This window comes from Protobothrops mucrosquamatus, unplaced genomic scaffold (assembly GCF_001527695.2).
Source record: "Protobothrops mucrosquamatus isolate PMUCROS unplaced genomic scaffold, P.Mucros_1.0 scaffold_202, whole genome shotgun sequence".
Lineage (NCBI taxonomy): Eukaryota > Metazoa > Chordata > Lepidosauria > Squamata > Viperidae > Protobothrops > Protobothrops mucrosquamatus.
Genome location: NW_015386278.1, coordinates 614,786 through 623,366, shown reverse-complemented (window position 1 = coordinate 623,366; position 8,581 = coordinate 614,786).

Here is an 8,581-nt window from a genome sequence, read left to right as displayed (position 1 = left end):
CTCCTTTAAGGAGGTCGGTTGCTCGCACCCCCGAAACTCCGCGAGCCAATCAGCAGCGGGCCGACAGGAAGCGGGCTGGAACGGATCCAATTAACTCACAACGAGGCAGAACGCAGGCATGCGCGCACCCAGCAAACCCCCCCCCCCATCACCAAAGTCCAGTCCGGGGGAAGACAGTGATACGCGGGGGCGGACAGATTAGTTCCGATCAGTGGGGCTCCCCCTCTTCTCCCCCCCCCCCCAAGGTTAGGCTGTGTTGTCCCTGAAGTTTTCCCATTGGGCAAAGGAAGGGGTATTGTCTGCATTCCAGGCAGTTGTGAATTCCTGGGTGTACAATGTGCGGGGAAATTCCTCTCAACCCCGATTCACCCAGGGAGTAAATGCGTTGTGTGGGTTCTGTGCAGCCAATGCCCGAAGGGCGGGTTCTCCATCCCAGGAGCTGCCGACGCAAGGGACGCTCTCAAGAGAGAGCAAATGTAGGCTTGCTTCTTCCAGCACCTTGCCCGTCTCTTCTCGCCTCGTCTATGCTCAGACCTGGTCCCAGCCCCAAAGTTCAGCTTTGCCTACCGTCCATCTCATGAACGTCAGTGGTCAGAGAAAGTTTGTTGACAGCCGCATGCTCCTTTGCGCGCTTCGTCCTCCTCCTTCTCTTCCTGGAGCCTGGAACCAGACACTAGTCCCGTTATCTCTGCCCAGATCCACAAAAGAGAAGGGGGAAGGGGGGGGGACAACGGTTTCTGACGCCCCCCCCCAGTTAGGAGACTCTAACTTGAAGCTGACCAGGTGTTCTCACGAGCGTGTTGTGAAACAGATTTATCAAAAGTGTCTGGAAAACCGTCTAGTTTATTTATTTATTTATTTATTTATTAATTAAAGTCATCCTGTAAGTAAGCCAAGATAGCTTGCTCTTTTCAACATTGCTTGTGGACACAACAGAGGATACTTCGCTGAGGCCCTCGAGCTACCAGGACCCCGATATTTCGAATAGCGACGGAGTTTTTTTTTAATATATATATATATAGTCACGTTTCTTTTTGACCCGGCGCGCGTTCCCTTTTGTTCTGATTGGCGCGGAAATGTCCGCTAGGGGGCGCCGGGTGAATTCTTTATCTTTGTGGGTCAAGCGAGGAAAAAAGGGTTTCCGTTCAAGATCGGCATTCCTCGGCTGGGGAGGGCGGCCGGGCGGCTGCCTGTTCCCTTTTATAGAAAATCGGGAAGAGGAACGTCAAACGTCTCCCTGTCTCCCCCCCCTCCTCCCCCCCCCACAACCTTCCCAAACAGAACGCCTTTCCCCCCGTGCGCATTTCCGTAGCACTTGCTCCTGTTTGGACGCGAGCGGGAAGAAACCACCCAGGGGAAGCTGGCTGCCCCCGTCTAGCTTCTGGGTCGGAAGGAANGGAGATTTCGCAGAGGTGCGGGGCTCGCCGATGCCTCCGCAGCTTTGCGTAGCGCAGGTTGGCGGAACCAGCTGGCCCTTCGTTGCGAGCGTGACTCCGCCAGCCTGGAATCCCATTCACGGCCTCCGCCTCTAACCTGGGACCCGGAAGCAGCCCGCCCGGGGAGGGCGGGAGGCTGACCTCAAATGTCTGGGCGAAGCTGCTCTTTGCGCTTTATTGCCTTGTGACTGTTAGGTAAACAAATAGCCAGGTAATCCCCTCCAAGCAGGAATGGAACGGGGAATACCTTCCATTGCCTGACCTGGGCTGTCCCGCTTCGAAAACGGAGCCATCCTTCCCGAGAACCAAGCAGGGGGTCCAGCTCTTAGGAAAGACCATTGTTTATTAACGCCCGAAAGCCCCGCTGGCTCATTGGAACGATTATTCGATTAATCCCACGGCGTCGAATCAAAAGTGTTCACACCAGGCGTTTCGATCAGGGACCGGAGCTTTTCTCTGGAAAACAGCGTTAGAGCCCAGGACAAATTATATTAGCCGGGGCACCTGTTAAAGTTTGGGTCTGTGTAAGTCTGCAGAAGCTATATTGCCGCTTTAGCTAGGTTGTGGGTTTTTCTTGGTTTTCATGGATGGTGTGATTCATAAGCACAAGACAGTTGGTTTGGTTTAGTGGTTAGGGCCCCAGGCTAGAAATCAGGTGATTGTGAGTTCTAGTCCCGCTTTAGACATAAATGCTGGTTAGGTGGCTTTGGGCCAGTCAGTCAGCCCAACTCACTTCAGAAGGTTGCTGTTGTGGGGAAAATTGGAGGAGGAAGAGGAATTAGGCATGTTTGCTACCTTGAGTTATTTAAAAAAGTAATAAAAGGAAGGATTATCTATCTATCTATCTATCTATCTATCTATCTATCTATCTATCTATCTATCTATCTATCTATCTATCTATCTATCTATCTATCATCACAATTAAATAGTCTATCCTAGTATAAACAAAGGGAAGCTTTCAGAGGTAATGAAGACAAATTGTTGTCTTTTTTTTTAAAGAAAGCTCCTCATCCAATATGAGGAATCGGAAAAAAAATAAATTTCTCAGAGACACCTGAATTTGGACTGAAGCCAAAGAAGCAAGATTTTCATCATTGTATTGGCACTTCACAGATTTCAAGCCTTACATTGAAGAATGAGAGTAATGGAACCTAATGCATTAGAGATTTGTAGCCTCTTAACAATACCAAGTGTTCCCCAAAGGATTATCTATAAGAGAGGCCTAAGTGGAGAAATATATTTAATCAGACTCATGATCAAGGAAATAAGTAGGTCTGATTAATTCTGACAATGGAGTTGAGTGGTGCTTGGTTTGTTTAGGGGCAGAATCAGTGGTGGGATTAAAAGAAATAGAGCTGGAAGGGACCTTGGAGGTCTTCTAGTCCAGCCCCCTGCTTAAGCAGGAGAACCTACACCATCTCAGACAGGTGATGTCTAGTATCTTCTTAAAGATCTCCAGTGATGAGATTATTCAAGTAACTTCTTCAGCTACTTCTACGTGGATAAGCAGCGAAACATTTAAAACCACCAAGAAAGAAAAGTCCATTTGCCAGCTACTAGGATGACTGAGAAACTTCATAAACCCATAATTGAAAAGGCCTTCCCAATAAAATGATCAACCATTGCACTTTGTAGGGCAAAGACATCTAGACATTTAAGGGCATCAAAAGATTATCTTAAAAGTTCTAGTTTGAAGGCTAATTTAACCCTATTCATTTGGGATCTTTGGTATTAATCAGCACTTTTAACAGATTTGGAAAAAAGATGGGACGTCCTTACGGATGACAAAGCAGTGGCATCCCACTGTTTTTGAAGTCCTCTAGATCAGGGGTGTCAAACTGCCGGCCCATGGGCCAGACGCGTCATCTGGAAGCCGCGCCCACCCCATTGCCGGCAATGGCAAAACCATCCCGATACGTTGCAGGACATCACATGACATCGCGAGTTTGACATGTTTGTTCTAGATCCTACACCCATAAGGTTACAGGAACTAAACAAGAGATGGAGCCAAAAAAAAAAAGAATAAGAATTTAAAGCAATAACAATTGATGTCTGCTGTTAATCTCAGTGACTGCTCTTTTAGCTAGAAATATACAGAGTGAGCCCGCAAAACAATGGCACCACAATTCCAATCATTTCCCACAAGACAAAAGATTCCTCAGTTTCTATATAACATCTGGACTTGCAGTTCCACACCTGGGTGTTTGTGGAACTGGAATTTTTATATGGCTTTGAGCCAGCCGTGAGAGAGAGAGAGAGATACTTCATCCACCTGTGAGAGTTAATCATGGAAGAAAGACAAAATGAATCTGCTTTTCCAATTTTTAAAAGTGTACCTGAGAGAGCATCCTCAGTTTGATTGTCTCTGGCCACTGCCTCTTTAGGGCTAGATTTTGACTTCCCTATGACTCTTATATATCTTTGGGAATGAGCCTTTTGTCCATTCACTACTTTCATCATAATACATCTAACCATGGCATTGATAAACTCTCCAGTAATAACAGGCAATTTAAGGGAATAGATCAGGGGTCTTCAAACTTGACCCTTTTATGACTTGTGGTCTTCAACTTCCAGGCACGCTGGCTGAGGAATTCTGGGAGTTGAAGACCACAAGTCATAAAAGCGCCAAGTTTGAAGACCCTTGGAATAGATGCACAATGATAATTAAATACTGAATATTTCAGCAAAGCTGCAAACCTAAACATTGAGAGTTGACAATTTGGTGCTCTTCCAGTGTTTGGGATTTCCATTGTCACCAAGTATAGATAACTTAATTGCTGCCAAGTCTAAAATACCAGCAGGGCATCAGGTTTCCTATTGCTGCCTTACACACTTTTGGGGGAGAATTCAGTGGAACTTTGTGAAATTTTCTTCTAAGCAGAGATTTATGGGGTTGCATTCCAAATTTTGCACTACTGTATTTGCTATTCTCCTAGGGGAAAGAATGCAAAAAGTTACAAAATGTACATTCTGCACAGGAATTAAACAAATATAGGAATGTGGAATATAATATTTTGTTTTGATGTATCTTCAATATTGTAATTTGAGCAAAAGACAATATTTGGAAACAAATATTTCACTTAGCCTAGTCATAATAACAGTTAATTTTGTTATTGGATAGGTTTTATTGTTTGGTAAATTCTCTTTTATAATCACTTTAAGTACACCTTATTCTGAAACAGACATGTAATTATTGCAATTAAAATCTGTAAAATGTGTCCGTGAATTCAAATAAAAGGAATCAATACACAAAAGCATATCTAGCTTTTTCATAAGTGAGCAACTGAAATGATAACAGGACTCTACAGATAGGAGTAATAAATAATGGGCACAAAAATTTGCCTGCAATGTTTCCAGTTTCCAAATAATGTTTCCCTTATTGCCCAACATAGTTTTGCTGTGGATATGATCTAGTCTGTTGTACTGAAGCTGTGGTGTAGTCAGGGGTTGGGATTTCCTGAGATGCTATTGATCACTTAAGGCTTCCCTCTGCCATTCATGGCCATTTTGGCTAAGATACAGGAGTGACATGACCTTTGGCTTCCTCAGAGACCTAACACCAGATTGGGGTTTTCTGAAGCACTTACCAGGTGTTAAGTAGTCATCTTACCGTATAACAGGGGTCTTCAAACTTGGCCCTTTTATGACTTATGGATTGCAATTCCCAGGATTCCTCAGCCAACATGCCTGGCTGAGGAATTATGGGAGTTGAAGTCCACAATTCATAAAAGAGCCATGTTTGAAGACCCCTGCTGTATAAAGTCACTACCTAGTTTTTAAAGCTCAAGTGGAGCATTCTAGACCTGTGTTTACTAAAGAAGACTAGTGCTCAAGTGAATATTAAATGGACTACTTGACATACATCTAAACATGTCATTCCATGCCCCTGCTGACAGTACCAAATTTTTCTCCACTCACATTATGGAGAACGACTGGTGATTTTTCCTGCTAGCAGATGATGTTTGGTAGAAGAGGAGGAAAAAAAGCCAGAGGAATGTATGAAATCTATGCTTGTCCCACTTTAAAGGATAGCAAAAGCTGGTGTCCTTGTTATTGTGGCAAGGTAGAAACTGGCAACTGGGGACACAAATGTAGTGCTGCCATACAGTATATATATTTTTGCTGGCCCAAGCCTTATGGATAGTCTTTAAGGCAAACATCTGGTTGTGCCCATAGTTAAATATTGAAAGAACTGCTCAACCCCCTTCACCACAAAGGGGAAAACTCAGCCTCTTTTCTATGCATATATAGCCATAGTTCTGCACTGTTTTCATCACCGTGTCCTTTCTAATGTGGCCTTTGGTTCCTCTTGACCTCAGGTTAAATATGATTCACAGCATCTAAAATATTGCCTAACCCACCATATATTACTGTAGTTATATAAGTGGTAATGTGTACATTAAATAACAAAAGTGCTAGAATAATGGCTCTCTGGTTACTAGATGATGCTGCAAACTCCAGAAAATGCAGAAGAAATCTTAATATAAATCTTAATATAATCTAGTATCAAATAGAACACGAGAAAAATTACTCGTTTGCAACAAAATTGAGTTAGTTAGTGAAAATGTTCATTTATTCTCTTTGGCATGAATTATATAAAATCCCATTTTATCAATGAGTTTCATTCAGAGGTAGCACAATAGCAATAATTATGGCCACACCTCTTTCAGTGTTTCATGGACATTTGTAAAATGCTTCGTAATGTGTAAGAACCAGGAAGTCAGTCCATTTTGATATTTTTAAAGTTGGAATGCCCTATTAGAATATAAATTTACCAGTGTACCTCTAGCAACTCTAAGAGCACTATATAAATATATCATTTGCACATTTATTAATCAATTTCTCTAGCTAAAGGCATTTGGCTAGTTCAGACAGAGAAGGGAGAATCCATTTAGGCCAGCAACTTTTCTCTTCCTTCACAGATTTCATGATCCTAGGGAGAGAAGGAAGTATAGAACAAACTGGGCCCAACTGGTTTTCCAGAACCATCACTGACTACTCCATCTGGTCCTTATACATCTGTATTATGTCACAAAACAAATGTTTTGGTCCCTACATTTTTCTCTTCCCCTACCATTCTCTATTTCTCTCTCCATTGTATCCTTTAAATTGTATAATAGCTATTTTGTTCCCTTTAGTATTTAGCTGAGTAAACGGCAATCAGTCTCTCTCTTAATACTCTGTCATCTTCAAGGTGTCCTCTAAATGTTTCTAAGAGCTCTTGAATGAAGGACAAAAAAGAGGATTTCAATGGTGGTGAGGAGCATTGGATCCTATTTTTCCAGAAAAAGAGTATACAATCAAGATGAGAACTAGTTGGATGCAAGTAGTTTTCAGTCATATTTATGTCAGGAACAATTCAAGCCAGTAGTAAAGGCACAGTCTAAGCAAGTGTTGTAGCTGCAGACATGTTTGTGGAAGAAGCAAACATTCATTTCATGTTTGGAAGGAAGGAAAAAGAAGAGAGTCTGGGATTACTTCTATTTTGTTCTTAAATTGCTGATAATTGTACTTGATATCATTGCAAGTAAGGAAAAGAAGAAAGAGGTTTCATGTTCATCATAAAATGTCTAACTAAACAAGTGTGGGAAGGCATAATATATTTATTCTGTTTGTGTTATATTTCTGCTATGCCAAATTTTCTAAATTTCATGGAGAAATCCCAGTTACTGACTAAATAGCTGCAGAACTGTGATCTTTAATCAAATTTATCAAATTCAACACTTGACATTTTGTTTAGATCAACTTTTATCTTTTCCTGTGTAATTTTTTTTTCTTTATATTTTTCTTTTTGCATTAGTATAAAGTTCTTCCCTTTTCCCTTTGTTTTTATACACTCTGATTCCAAACATCTTCAATAAAAATATGTTGATAGTGTTCTGGAGAAAATAACAATCTACAGAAAAGTAATAATGAAAAGAGTTTTGCTACTACTAAAGTTATAATGATTTATAAATTGGATAAAGAACCATGAATGTAAATCACATGACCACGGGAATGCTGCAACTGTCATACAGTAAGTGTGAAAAATGGTCATGTCACTATTTTCAGTGCTGTTGTTGTAACTTTGAATGGTCACTAAACAAACTGTTGTAAGTCGAGAAGTACCTGTATAACATGGGGATAATAATAGTTTCCCATCCTGAGTAGGTAAAAATTCATTTGAAGTGATGATTCCCATCTCCACTTTTCAAAATATGAATACAAACCTTTGTAACACAATTTTTAGTAACACTTGTTTTAAGGAACAAGCATTGTATATAAGGATACAACGATCTGGAGTGAAAAATTCAAATGTATCCTAATAATATTTAGCAATAGCAACAGCACTTAGACTTACAAACCACTTCATAGTGCTTTACAGCCCTCTCTAAGCAGTTTACAGAGTCAGCATATTGCCCCCAACAATCTGGGTCTTCATTTTACTGAACTTGGAAGGATCAAAGGCTGAGTCAACCTTGAGCCAGTCAGGATTGAACTGCTGACAGTCGGCAGAATTAGTCTGCAATACTGCATTCTAACCACTGCACCACCATGGCTCTTGTACACTGCTTTATGGTGGTATCTTGGCAGGCCGAAATGCATAGCAAATTCTTATTTTGCATACTTTGTAAATGCTAATCAAGGCATTGTTTTTCCTTATTTTCCCCTTTCTTTCAGTTGTCTTCAGCAGCTAAACTTGGGACATTAGCTTTAAAACGGAGGGTAGTTGAAGCCATGCAAGAACCCAGAATTTTGTATCATTCTGTGTGATCTACACATATGCAACATGAGCCACCCAGAATTGTCAGATACGAAATGGGCGGCAAATACATTTTATAAATAAATAAAAATAAATAAGTAAACATGAATTCCACTGATGGAACTCAAATAAATAAACATTAGTTCCACTGATGGAAAGCCAAGCTAGTTTGTGTGCTGCACTGGGAATGTGTTCCACAGGACAGGGAAATCTTTACAGTAGTAGGTTTTCTTGACTAAGGTTTGGTATGCTTAACAAGATCACAGTAGAGAGATGTATAACAAATATAGGGATGCTTAGAGTGGAGATGAGGGTGAATAGAGGGAAAAAACTGGAAAAGCTTTCTTAAGTGTAACAGAAGATGCTGTTCTTCCTTCACATAGAATGAACTAATTGATGCATA